We start from the raw sequence: 15329 nt of genomic DNA on the forward strand, positions 1-15329 counted from the left end.
TGGGCAATGGAGTCAATGATGGTGTATTGCTGAAAGTGTTTCTTGGGGAAATGGTAATGCTACAGAGCTAGACAGGCATCTATGGAACAATTCTTCAAATCTGGGAAATGATGGCATGAAATCAGAGAATGAAAGGCAGCCAAGGATCTTTCACTATGCTGATAGAGGGAAAGTGTGAGAATACTATCTAGGAGCAATTAAGAATTCCTAAACAGTATACAAAATGAGAGAATTAGCGCAAACATGAGCAATTAAGAATTCATATTTATGACTAATTCTAAAGAAAACACAATTAGAAACAGAGATTGAGCACAGGGTGCATTCATACAAGTCCTGAGCTATTCTTCTTCTCTATTACTAAGATCATGAAACATATGTGAAATTTGCAAACACAGAAAAGAAAAAACATGGTTTAGAATAACTTATTGTTCCATTAAACGACACAGAATTCTGTAGCAGAACGCAGTTCATCAATTTCACATCCAGACAGTGCAGAGACCATGAACTTCACCAGTCATTTGTATTAGAGAGTCTGAAAAATTATAGCGCAGTCTCTTAGAGAGAAAATCACCAACCCCAAATACGTTCTATGGGGAGGTATATATACAAAAAGGAGATACAAAATATCTAGTTGACGAGTCTTCATACAATAAATTACATCACCAACTCTTCAAAGAAAGTAAATGAAATAAATAAATGTTGTAGTTAATATTGGTGTGCTAGCTGTCCATTTTGTCAGAAAAATTTTGACTTTTGGGACCAACTGAGTCGGCTGAGGCTTGCGCTTTTAATCTGCGTTTTTTGGGCTTACTGTCCCAGTGCTTTGCTGAGTCATTGTTTTGACCTACTCTACCTGTTGCCTTCATGCTTTGCCCAGTGAGTGCGTACTCAGTTTTGCTGACCTGTAGCTGACCAAAATCTGAAGCCAAACAAGGAGGAAAAAGACCGAAATTACCTGGGCAAAATCTCCAGCATTGCCCTCCACCAATCCTCAAGAGGCAGCTGATGTCTTTGTATTTTTATAAGAATTTCATCAGCTTCTGTGTATTTGTAAAAGTTGGGTGGAACCTCAAACAGATGATTGATTTCATGTTCAATGTAAAACAAGTTCTCTAATTTGTCATAAAGAGATTGTCCAAAAGGAGGCCCTGTTTTTGCTGGGGAACTTGAGGATGCAGTAATCTGATTTGTAACATAATTGTTCACTCTGGTGGCATACTTCTCACGTGTCAACAGTCTTCCAGCGCTGGTCAACAAGCTGGGTAATCCCCTACTTTGTAATGGTGCAAGCTTCAGCTTAAAATTATCTATATCCTTTTGCATTTCTTGACACTTTCTTTCCAGAGTCTGCACAAAACCTCTTAAGGTCAGCACCTTCTTTGCAGTCAGTATGGTATCTGTTCTACTCATGATTTGCATTGCTGCCAGCTCCTCTTTGGTATGATTGTTCAAAAAGTTGATCATCTTATTGGCATGTTCAGGCATAACTCCCAATGCTGCTCTGGCTCTTTGATTTTCAAACTGGGCTAGGCCTATCAACTCTATCTGTTCATATATGGCCTGAATTGACCACCATTGGTCAGTGATTGACTGATTGATTTTGGCCCACAAAATCTTTTTTATTTCAGCAAGAGTTTTGTCTAAAGCCAGCTCTTTCTCTAAGGCCTTAACCTTGCTGTCCAAGGCTTTTATCTCTCTTTGCTTTTCAGCTACTGTCATTTTAGACTTGTCATAGCTTGCCTCCAGCTTGGCCAACTTTTCTTTGGCCTCCTTTACTTCTGTTGCCTGAACTTCTAGCTCTTTAACAGCCTTCATCATTTCTTCCATGCTCATGCTAGATTCAGGTGTTGTTGTTGTTGTTGTTGTTTGGGTGACTGGAGGGATTGCTGCTGCTTGTGTAGGAGGAACAGGGACATTAGTTGGAACTGTTTGAGGTGGCTGGGAGGTCGACTCTCCCTACTTGCCTTGTACTGTTCTTTCCAATTCTTCCTCCATCTGGATTATTCTTTGGTTCATTCTCATGAGCAGATCCATTGTATCCTCAGCTTCTTTTTCTTGCACCAGCTCTGTAGTTTGAGGGTGCATAGTAGGAGGCAACCTCAATTGTTTTCTAAGGGCAGCAATATCATCTTCTTTTTTCTTCATAAGGGCTCTAACACCCTTAGGATTCTTAGGATCATGTCCTAGGTCCACAATAATGTCCTCTAATGTTTTTATTCTGTTGTCTTTGGCTGAGGAGGACATTCTTTCCAAATCTAGTTGAGCATTTGTATTCTTCAAAGATTCCTTCATTTCGTGGGCTAGCATGGCCTTATCTGCCAGAGTGGCATAGACCATCTCACCTATTTGTTTGTGCAATTCTATTTGGTCCATGGGGTGTATGTCCTTGGCCAGGACTTCTAAGTTTGTCTTCACATAATCTGCAGTTGTCTGAGGCTGCGGTATCTTAGGCTTGAAATGGCTAAGAATCATTTTTTCTTCTTTGAAGTCATAAGCTGCCATCAATCTTTGCTGTTTGGCAGGTGTTGCTTTGAGGAACTGATCATACAATTGTACTCTTAACAGTTCATTTTGAGCTTTGATCTCCATGAAAGTTGCTTTGATACCAGGTGGCCGCTTGCTTTGCTGTGTTGAGGAGGACACCTCCATGCCATGTTGCCTCTCTTGCTCTTGCTGGAATGAGCTAGTAGCTGTCTGTTGGCTTGTTTCCCTGTCTCTCCTTGGACTTTCAAGGACTTCTTCACTAATTTCTTCCTCAACTGGAGGATCAACTCTTTGCCTCTTGGCTTCAGGTTGCTGTGTAGACCCACTAGCAGGTGTGGTCTCTTCTCGGTCTCGCTTCTTTCCTCTTTCCTCATTAGCAGGAGTTTGTAAAGCTGGCACTTGTAGTGCCTCTGTTTGCTGTGGAGGGGCTTGCTATTGAGTTTGCTCCATTGAGCTGGTAGGCCGTTCTGTGACCATCTCTTGTTCTGCATCCATCACCTCCTTTCCTTTAGTTGTACCTGCTGCTGATGTAGATGGTTCTTGGGAAGCTTGTGAAGCTGCAGCAGTGGATGAGCCCTCTCCGACTTGGTGTGGCAATTTGAATGTTACCTGCTGAAAAGAATCCAAGTCAAGAGTTTTTTCTAAATCTTTGACATTTTGCTCCATTAATTCTTCTTGAGTGAGCTCTTCAACTAATGTGCCTTGCACCCACTCATATTGATTAGCAAATTGTTCAATGTGTGGGATTTTGCAATGTTCATATGTTGTCAACCTATATTTAACTCTTCTGGCACTGATAAAGCCATTCGGGTCATAAGGGACCCACCAGAAACTCCTTTTCAATTTGAGTTTTTCCTTCAGTATTTGGTCAGCATCCTGCCAACCTTCTTTCTTGTTCATAATAAAGGGGCCTAGATGGTCTTTAAATTTCTGGCGAGCTTTCTTCTTGGCACTGTGAAAATGAGTGAGATCTGAATTGATGAGTTTCCTGTAGTATTCCAGGGCAAACAATCTCATTGGTACATATCTTGGGAGCCTGTAGGGACAGAGCTCACAGCCATAGATTCTAATGACAGTGTGATTTTGGTAGAGATACCAATCACCTATTTTGTAGTTCTTGGACAACTGTAATATCTTTTGCATGTCATATGATAATCTAGGAGGGGTTCTTTTCAAGAGACAAGAGACTGGGTAAACAAATTGGTCAATGAACTCACAGTAAGAGTAGGGAGAGTTTTGGACTTGATGAAAGACTGATGACCAAAAGATAACAAACCTTCTTTCACCCTTTGAATCCAACTTCTTGACAGGACACTGGAAGCAATCAGACTGGTAATACATGAACAAATGATAGATATAAGATGAATACTTGAAGACTCCTTGCCTCTCCAGTTTCACTAGTTGGTCATGCATTTTATTGGCTATGAACTTGGCATAGTTGTACTTGACAGCAGGGGGTTGTCCTAGGCTGTATGCAGACAAAAGGACCAACACTGTTTCGTCAATGTGCTCACTTGTTTTAAAACCTAGCACAGAGGAAATCATATCTAAAAGCAGCTTGCCCACCTCATTGAAATTGACATATAGGAAAGGAGGGGGCTCTGTAGGCTGGCGGTCTGCCCTCATGAATGTCTTGGCAATTCTTGCAATCACAGAACTGGAGAGCTTGGGGCCTTCATCCAGCAAATATTTCATAGAGAAAGGAACCAATAGCTAAGTTTGTTTGAAATTTAGCATTTGGTTAATGGAATCAGGAGTGATATGGAAGAGTATGCTCCCAGATGGAGACTTGATAGCTCGTTGGGTTGGATCATAGTTCTCAGCACATAGATGGATTATCTCAGGAAAAATATTAACAGAAGAGAGGAAGTAAAAAGGCAAATTGGATTCCCATATGCCATACATGTCACAATTGCTCAAAAAACTGTTTCTCAGCTAACAAAAGGTCTGTAAATGATTTCTATCCCCAACCAAGTCTTGAATGAGGTAATCCCTATCAGCTAAGGGCAATGCTTCAAGCTCTTTGTTAGGTGGATTGATAGGAGTTATGTTTAAAGCTGTTGGAGTGGCCATCTTGGAATTTTTCTGTGTTTGAGCTTGGAATAATGTTTAGAGCAACCATAGATTGAGGAAAACTGCATGGGAAGATTTGCAAAAGAGTTTCAAACTGAGCTTAAATGAGGCAATGGTGTTCACTGTCTGTAGCTATGATAAAGAAGGCAAACTTTGCAGAGTTTGGACAGGCTTCTCTTCTCTTTGATGAATTCTCTGTATTAAAAGACTGTGGGCAAACTGCAGAGGGTAAAGGGGATTATTTTAGCCCAATGACTGAAGTTTTTGCAGAGGATTTTGGCAAAAGGGGTCAATGCATGGGCAATATGGAGTTTTTGCTGCCAACACGAACTTTAAAACAATTTTTAACGGTGAATTTGCAAATGGGCGCAATTTCGCAGGGTTTTCTTCGAACAGGGGGTCAATCAATGAATTTTAGGCAGCATTTAGGTGTATGAGTGCCTTTAGTTTGGGTATTTGCAGGTGCTCAAGCAAGTGAAATGGAGAAAATGGTGAAAACAGGGGTAAACAGGTGAAATTTGGCGAATACTTGGTTTTTATGGCGCCGAGGGCAATTGAGCTGGTACAATGGCAAACAATGGAGGCGAATTTGCAGGCGACAGTGGCTCGGATGATCGAATTTGAACTTTGGTGGAAGAACGACGTAAAATAGCACACATAACACTCAGAACTGACAAATAAAAATGAACAAAAACGGTCGAATTGGTGTATTTTATGAAAATTCGGGACTTTTTGGCGCTTTTTTGGGATGATGTCAGCATGACGTCATTTGGTGGGTAGCAAGTACAGAATGGTGATGTGGCTGCTGACAAGGATGACGACGTGGCAGAGGACATGCTGGCGGGACAGGGACGCAAGTAGATGAGGTGGCAGTGACACGGGGCAGCGACGGGCCGACGCGGAGGTGACGTCAAAGCGACGTAGTGCTGACATCAGCGGGCGGAGGGCGGTTTATGGTATTCTCCCGCACCACCTTTGGGCATGAGCGGTATCGGGGAGGGGGACTCCGATCACGCCGGGAGGACGACGCATGGCGGGGGTATGGCAAGCAAAACCGCCCATCCCCCGGACGCTAACCTCCGGCGGATCGGGACTTGAAATCGACCGCCCACCCTTGGATCTGTGGAATGGGATATCGGATGGCGAACGGGCGACAGGAGTGACGGAGGGTTAGGCACAGGACCCGCTCGGATATAATATAGTAATATGCCATGGGAGGGAGGGTAAAATTTTGGTTAGTGCGGGTTTATGGTTACTTACGGGCGGAGTTTAATGTTTAAACAAGCATTTTAAACAAAAACTTCAAATATGAATGCGGAGGGTAGAATAGCAAGGTTTATGAGCAAGGGGGGGGGAACAATGGTTATTAATTCAACCAGGGTTTAAATTAAATCTAGGGTTAGGACGCGGAAGGGTTAATATTAATCCCAAATGGACTGATATTTCCCAAAACTGAATTATATAGCTATAGTGCTATAGGGTAGGATATTTAATATTTCTTTTGGGGTTTTTTACATATTTTTTGTAAAAATAGGGGTGGGAAAGTGCTTAGGGGGCTATATAATAAGTCAGAGTGTTAATATGGCTTTGTGGAGTGAAAGTGCAAGGGGAGAGGCTAAGTTTATGAAATGAAACTTAGACATAGGAAATGAATGGAGTATGGAGAGAAGGTTTTACACAAGAAATGTGGCTTCTTTTCGTTGAGAAAAGCTCAAAACTTGACTTAGTATTTTACGAAGAATGAAGCGAAAACAGGACTTGTTGGGGAGATCCCAAGGTCCTTAAAGGGGATGTTAGCCAAATATTTCCGGGGGAGTGAAGGGGAATTAGACATGCTTCCATTGTTATGCCAAACAATTGCTTTGACATTCCTGTCATTAATGAGATGGGCAATCTCTGATAATGCAAAAGGTGACCAAAACCTTACTTCTGCAACCTCAAACTACCTACCCAGCCTAATATACCTAACATTTTTTCTTCCTTTTGAATGGGTTCACTTAGACTCGCAAACCCTGTTTATCCTCTTTTTCTTTTGACTGCCCTCCTATCTAAATCTACCCTTATCTCTTCCAAGGGCCCAGATTAAGCAGTTGGGCTCCTTAATTTCTCTACCTAGCTACTCATCTGCCAAGCTTGAACTGTTTGGACAGACATTCTTTCTCTAATCTACAACAGCAATTTAAACATGGCATGGTCCATATTGAACTGTTGGGCCATCCATCAAGAGTGATAAGAACAATACTTGCACATTGTGGAGCTGCAAATAAGAAAGCAGTGGCATTTAGACTGGCCACTTTCTTGGTCCTTTTTTTTTGGGGGGGGTTCATTTCTTTTATTCTTTCTAACCAACTTACTCTTTTTTCCCTTTGATTATTCCTTTAGGGCATACCCTCTTCACATTTTTTAATTTTCTCTCTCTGTTATACAAAATATGGAACTTTTGCAGCACAAAAAGATGAACATATTTGGCACTTCCACTGTTAATCATGAAAAATGAAACCTATTGGTATAGGAACCTAACATTACCCAAGGAAATAATGTAATAATGGGATGGGCCATAGTAATAAATAAGGTAGTTAACCCGTATCATGTAAGGGACCACAAGTAGTTAGTAATAATGTAATGGGCCCACGGTATTAGATAGATGATATTGAGGGAACCATGGTAATGACCCATGGTATTGTATGTATGAGGCCTATATAGAGGCTAGAGACTCCACATTTATAGATGTCAAGGAATATTGTATGAACAGGCATATGGCTTGTGGAGTGTTATCCTTCCTTAAGAAGTGAATGTATGGTGTTGCCCTACCTTGAGGGTTTGATATCAATAAAGAAGCATTTCTATCTATATTCAGATCTTGGTATTTATTGGGTTTATTTGAATTATCTTATATTTTCATATCAGATCTATAATAAGTGGTATCAGAGCATTTTCTTGTGCGAAAGTGGAGAATTTTTTTAATTTTTTGCAGGATTTCTGGGGCGGTGAGTTTGAAGATCAAATTTGTACATTTTGGGGAAAAATATACAAAATCCAATTGTAGATCTAGATTCTTTATGAAAAAATACCCGATTTCAAAAAAAAAAATCGGCCGAATCGGAGTCCGGATGAAGGAGATATCGCTGATCTAAAAATCAGTGGTGTTGCAGACATTTTTTTGGGGCAACGAGTTTGCAGTGCAGATTTGGATGTCTTGGTGCAAGATCTGCAAAATATAATTGCATATCTAGATTCTTTGTGAAAAAATACCCAATTAAAAAAAAAATCAGTCGAATCGGAGTCCGGATGAGGGAGATATCGCTAATTTAAAATTAGTGCTTTTTTTCAGAATTTTTTGTGACGACGGGAAAGTTGTAGCACAGATCTGAAATTCCAATGCCTAGATCAAGATTTCTATCACATGGGGAGATGCAAAATGGTTGTTCCATTTCCAAAAATAGGTCATAATAGGGATTCTGAGCAATATTGACAGAATTATGGCCATTTCAAATTTTCGCCAAATTTTTTTGTGATGGTGGGCCTAGATCAGAGGAACGTGTATAAATTTGATGGCTCTCATCCAGCCAAATAGCTAGCACAAATGGAGAAATATTTTAGATTGAATTACATCATGGATGATGAGACTCAACTGAGTGTGGGAAAAATGTACTTGGACCACGAAAGATGGCAATGGTGGCAGTGTCATCAAAAATGCCATCCAAGGACAACTACTTGGGAGATGTTCACAAAAACTATTCGTGACCACTTTGACCGTAAATCTAATCTTGTGGATAATCTCACACAGATAGACACATAACCTAGAAAATATTTTATTTTTACAAGAAAGAAGGAAACCAAGAAACCTAAAGGGTTATTTTCTGTGGGTATCTCCTTATTGTAGGTTCATGGATTGATTCAGAAAGAGAAGATCATTGTTTCTATAAATCCTAGTTGCAAGAATAATTTTATCAATGTTAATTTGGCAAAAAAATTGCAAGTTCCAACAAAACACATTGAAAACACACAAGTGGATGATGAGGATGTTCAAGTGTATAAGGAATTGAGGATTTATATGGATAAGTATGTGTTGCATGGTGATTTTTATACTTCAGAGATAAATAATATGGATGTTGTTTTGGGATACCTGTGGATGGAAACAGTGGGCATTATCAATATTAATGTGCAGAAGAAATTCCTGAAGCTCTGGTATAAAAAGAATAAAATTACATTACAGGATATTTCCATCAATAAATAGGTAGAGTCCATGAAGGTTGAAGCAGAAGATGTTCCAGGGACTGACATATCAGATGATGAGCAGTTCATGGTCGACAATCAAACACAAACAGAGGATGAAGCCGAAAAGGTTACAGGTGCTAACACATCTGATGAGGGTTCAGTAGTTGAAGTAATATTAGACAATAATACACCATAGCAGGCACCACAACATGCACCAGTAAGGGGTGAATTAAAAAAAAAGACACCGTGGGTTAAAACTTCAACATATCATCACCCATATCACCCCGCAAGATAACAACCAATAAGATGGCAACCAATTAGCCACAAGGAAAACAACCCCCACATGATAGATAGAGCGGAGCGAAGATCCACCTACTACACATCAACACAAAAAAGTTGCCACGGTCAACTTCCATCTCAAGCGAGTGAGGCATTAGTGAGATCGAGGGTTCATATTTCTCTTGGATGGCTAGATGCATGTGCATGGTACAAGTGAACTACTCTTTTGAGTAGATCTTATTATTTATGTTCTTCCGATGTTTCGGGGATGAAACATGTTAAGGGGAGTGGAATGTTATATACCTAGGGGGGATAATATGGGGTACAAAGGGAGGTACCCAAAGGAATAATGTAATAACGGGATGAGCCATAGTAATAAATAAGGTAGTTAACCCATATCATGTAAGGGACCACAAGTAGTTAGTAATAATGTAATGAGCCCACGGTATTAGATAGATGGTATTGAGGGAACCATGGTAATGACTCATGGTATTGTATGTATGAGGCCTATATAGAGGCTAAAGACTCCACATTGGTAGATGTACAAGATTATTGTATGAATAGGCATATGGCTTGTGGAGTGTTATCCTTCCTTAAGGAGTGAATGTATGGTGTTGCCCTACCTTAAGGGTTTTGATCAATAATAAAGAAGCATATTTATATTCAGATCTTGTTATTTATTGGGTTATTTCTATTATCACATATTTTTGGGTTAGATCTATAACAAGAATGTTATATACTTATGGGGAATAATATGGGGTACAAAGGGAGATACCCAAGGGAATAATGTAATAATGGGATGGGCCATAGTAATAAATGAGGTGGTTAACCCATATCATGTAAGGAACCACAAGTAGTTAGTAATAATGTAATGGGTCCACGACATTAGATAGATGGTATTGAGGGAACCATTGTAATGACCCATGGTATTATATGTATGAAGCCTATATAGAGAATAGAGAATCCACATTGATAGATGTAAAGGATTATTGTATGAACAGGCATATGGCTTGTGGAGTGTTCTCCTTCCTTAAGGAGTGAATATATGGTGTTGCCCTACCTTAAGGGTTTTGATCAATAATAAAGAAGCATATCTATATTCAGATCTCGTTATTTATTGGGTTATTTCTATTATCATATATTTTTGAGTTAGATCTAGAACAAGTGGTATCAGAGCACTTTCTTGGGCAAAAGTGGAGAATTTTTTTTTTTGCAGGATTTTTAAGGCGGCAAGTTTGCAGATCAAATCTGTACATTTTGGAGAAAATTTTGCAAAATATAATTGTAGATCTGGATTCTTTGTGAAAAAATACCCGATTTCAAAAAAAATATCAGCCAAATCGAAGTCCGGATGAAGGAGATATTGCTGATCTAAAAATCAGTGGTGTTGAAGAAAAATTTTCATGGCAGTGAGTTTGCGGCGCGGATCTAGACATCTTAGTGCAAGATCTGCAAAATCTAATTGAAGATCTGGATTCTTTGTGAAAAATACCCAATTTAAAAAAAAAAACCAGTCAAATCGGAGTCCGGATGAGGGATATATTGCTGATTTAAAATCAACTCTTTTTTTAGAATTTTTGGTGACGGCGGGAAAGTTGTAGCGCAAATCTGAAATTCCAATGCCTGGATCAAGATTTCTATCACATGGGCAGATGTAGAATGGTTGTTCCATTTCCAAAAATAGGTCATAATAGGGATTCTAAGCAATATTGACGGAATTGTGGCCATTTCAAATTTTCGCCAAATTTTTTTGTGATGGTGGGCCTAGATCAGAGGAATGTGTATAAATTTGATTGCTCTCATCCAGCCAGATGGCTAGCACAAATGGAGAAATATTTCAGATTGAATTACATCATGGATGATGAGACTCAACTGAGTGTGGGAAAAATGTACTTGGACCACGAAAGATGGCGATGGTGGCAGTGTCATCAAAAATGCCATCCAAGGACAACTACTTGGGAGATGTTCGCAAAAACTATTTGTGACCACTTTGACCGTAAATCTAATCTTGTGGATAAGCTCACACAGATAGACATACAACCTAGCAAAGATTTTATTTTTACAGGAAAGGAGGAAACCAAGAAACCTAAAGGGTTTTTTTCTGCTGGTATCTCCTTATTGCAGGTTCATGGATTGATTCAGAAAGAGAAGATCATTGTTTCTATAAATCCTAGTTGCAAACATAATTTTATCAATGTTAATTTGGCAAAAAAATTACAAGTTCTAGCAAAACACATTGAAAACACACAAGTGGATGATGAGGATGTTCAAGTGTATAAGGATTTGAATATTTCTATGGATAAGTATGTGTTGCATGGTGATTTTTATACTTCAGAGGTAGATAATATGGATGTTGTTTTGGGATACCCATGGATGGAATCAGTGGGTACTATCAATATTAATGTGCAAAAGAAATTCCTGAAGCTTTGGTATAAAAAGAAGAAAATTACATTACAGAATATTTCCATCAATAAACAGGTAGAGTCCACAGAGGTTGAAGTAGAAGATGTTCCAGGGACTGACATATCAGATGATGAGTAGTTGATGGTCGACAATAAAACACAAACAGAGGCTGAAGCCGAAAAAGTTATAGGTGCTAACACATCTGATGAGGGTTCGGTAATTGAAGTAATATTAGAGGATAAGACACCATAACAGGCACCACAACATGCACCAATAAGGGGTGAATTAAAAAAAAGACACCGTGGGTTAAAACTTCAACATATCATCACCCACATCACCCTGCAAGACAACAACCAATAAGATGGCAACCAATTAGCCACAAGGACAACAACCCCCACATGACAGATAGATCGGAGCGAGGATCCACCTACTACACATCAACATAGAAGAGTTGCCACGGTCAACTTCCATCTCAAGCGAGCGAAGCACCAGTGAGATCGAGGATTCACCTTTTTCTTGGATGGCTAGATGTACGTGCATGGTACCAGTGGACTACTCTTTTGAGTAGATCTTATTATTTATGTTCTTCCCATGTTTCAGGGATGAAACATGTCAAAGGGGGTGGAATGTTATATACCTAGGGGGGATAATATGGGGTGCAAAGGGAGGTACCTAAGGGAATAATGTAATAATGGGATGGACCATAGTAATAAATAAGGTGGTTAACCCGTATCATGTAAGGGACCACAAGTAGTTAGTAATAATGTAATGGGACCACAGTATTAGATAGATGGTATTGAGGGAACCATGGTAATGACCCATGGTATTGTATGTATGAGGCCTATATAGAGGCTAGAGACTCCACATTGATAGATGTCAAGGAATATTGTATGAACAGGCATATGGCTTGTGGAGTGTTATCCTTCTTTAAGGAGTGAATGTATGGTGTTGCCCTATCTTAAGGGTTTGATATCAATAAAGAATTATTTCTATCTATATTCAGATCTTGGTATTTATTGGGTTTATTTGCATTGTCTTATATTTTCATATCAGATCTATAACAGCTGTATAGGGAATTAATAGAGTCCATAAAATGGTTTTCATGTGTTTTTGGGAGGAAAATCCGATATCCAACACCTTGTCCTATCGCAAACAATTAACATAAAAAAAATCCTCAAAATATGATCCCCACTCACATTTCCAATGCTATCAAAGATACTTTTTGCTTTGCATGGCCCAACCAACCTATTTTATCATTACTCCCCCTATCATTATCTCTATCCAATTTTTTATTTGATTTATCTTTTTTCTTGAATGGTCGTAAAGAAAGCCCACATAATCATTTCTTATTTTGAAATGAATTCACAGTGAAAGTGTAAAATTGTGTTCCTATTGGGATTGGCCTATAGATATTATTAAATGAAATATTTAGAGAAGCCAACAATGATAATTTATAGAGTTCTTGACGATTTTATCCATATAATTTGATTTTGGCCAAGTTCAACTCTTTTAGAGTAGATATGTCACTAAGACATGAAGGTATGTTCCCTTCCAATTGGTTCCAAGATAAATTCAACAATCACAAGATATTCATACTTTTTATGTTTGCAGGGATTTTTTCAATAATATTATTCATAGACAAATAAAATATTCTATATTGTATCCATGAAGAAATATTTGAAGAAAGGTTTTGAAATGACAGACTTAGGACATATTCATTATTACTTGGTTATTTAAGTCAATCAAAATCCAAAATACATAGTCATTTCCCGAAACAAGTATGTTGTAGGACCACTGAACAGATTTGGCTTGACACGTTGCAACTCTATCTCTACTCTAATGGAACAAAATTTGAATCTTACATTGAAAGAAGGGAATGAATTTGTGAATGCAACCAAGTATAGATAGGTTTTAGGAAGTCTCATCTTATACCTCACCACAACCAAACTATATATCTCATATGTGGGAGCATCCTTTCAAGAATTATGTAGAAATCATGTGAGGGACATTAGTTTATTGTAAAAAGAGTCTTGAGATACTTAAAAAGGAACTCAATATTATGGAAATAAGTACACCAAGGTGGGTGACTTCATTCTTAATGGACATTCTGATTCATTTAATTCAATACCATTTAGACGGAAAAACTATTCAAATTAACCCTAAGATGTTATACTTTGAGGTTCTTGGGTAAAGTACCAAGTAGAGGCTTTAACCTAGAAGGGGTAGGGGAATAGTCTACAAACAACATATTCATGCTCTACATTCCTTAGACTAACAACTAACATGAATTTCTTAATATGGTTTCCGGCAGGTTTCTTAGTATCAACGTCAAACCTTGGAAGAAATGTTTTAGGACTTTTGGGCAAGGTCTGTTGGTGACACAGTACAACAATTGTATCTTGATCAAGCCACTGTCTAGTAGGATTATTTGAAGGTTTATTTGTCATGTGTGATGAGGCTTGGAAGGTCTATGATGTTTTCTATTCTTTTGATGAAAAATGGTGGGAAATTTCTTCTTCAGAAGAATATTCACTAGAAGAAGAGGAGGATGAGCAAAGTGGTGAAGGTGATGGATGGACTCCTCCTACTTGTATATTATTTTGTTATTGTATAAATGATAGAGGTTCACTAATAGATAATTCTAAGTCTTTTTTACTAGGATTATCCTATTAATTACAATCAACGTTTCCAATCAAAATATCATGCAATCTATGATTAGGTTTTCTAGTAGTTTGGGGATATTCTTACTAAGGAAAGAGCACAAGGGTGTTGTTTAGCTATAAATCAATATGTGATGCAAGACATTGAAAGAATTTCTCCTCAACATCTCTAGCCCTTGCTACTAAGGTAATTATAGTAGTTTCTATGAATTATGAATTAGATCTTCAATCTCAGATTTGACCAAAGAGGGTGTAGGAGTGGAGGGATCGCTAGTAGTTTTCACAAAGCAAGAAGGTGGTGTAGAAATTAGGTTAGGTTGAGAGGTGGAAGAAACTTTAGTCATAGGGGGATTTGAATGACTATGAATAGCAATTGGGGAGTGAGTGTTTAGGGGTCTCTTATGGCTCCCTTTAGCCATTCAGATCTAATTAAGTCCTCCTTCATGTGCCATTTGTTGACGGGCATAAATAACCATATGTTAACAAGAGGTGTAGGTTTTAACCCCCTACAGAAATTACCTGCATACGAATTCTAAAACACAAAAAATAAACAATGCAAGAGCATAACCCATAAAACAAATATACATAGAGATTTCCCCTGGATCCCAAAACGGGACTACCAGCTTGATTTTTCATTATGTTCATTTCAATGTTATAATAAATATTTATACATGCCAAAGCATCCAATACCATGGACCAAAAACCATCGCATCCAATACCATGGATCGAAAACCATCGTGTCCAAAAAACATGTGCAAAAATCATGCACAAAACCATAGGTGGGTCCGCCCAACCTAACATAGGGTCCAAAACCAAAATTTTGTTGCGCACTGCCCCGGACACCATAAAGTGGGGTTATGGGTACACCTCAAACCCCTTGTGCCCCCCTCCCCACTACACAATCGGTGCAATGAAGGGGGCTTTCGTCCCCCCTCTAACCCCTTGGTTAACTACATAGGCTAGTCATGGAAAGAATATAACACAACCCAACATTCTCCCACTTGTTTTTTTCTTTCCACATGGGGCCACAAGAGAGATTAGTCATTTTTGCAGCCCTGAAACGCCCATTGTCTCTCTACACCAAGATAACTTCTCAGAGCTCACAGATTTTGTCAATGCCTTCGCAATATTCTTCAAAGTGTCCACATTTACCAGCAACACCTTTTTGTTTTCTATCATATCCCTCACAAAGTGATACTGAACATCCATGTG

Source organism: Pinus tabuliformis, chromosome 8, assembly GCF_031772625.1.
Source record: "Pinus tabuliformis cultivar Carrire ecotype Pingquan chromosome 8, CPIR1, whole genome shotgun sequence".
Classification (NCBI taxonomy): domain Eukaryota; kingdom Viridiplantae; phylum Streptophyta; class Pinopsida; order Pinales; family Pinaceae; genus Pinus; species Pinus tabuliformis.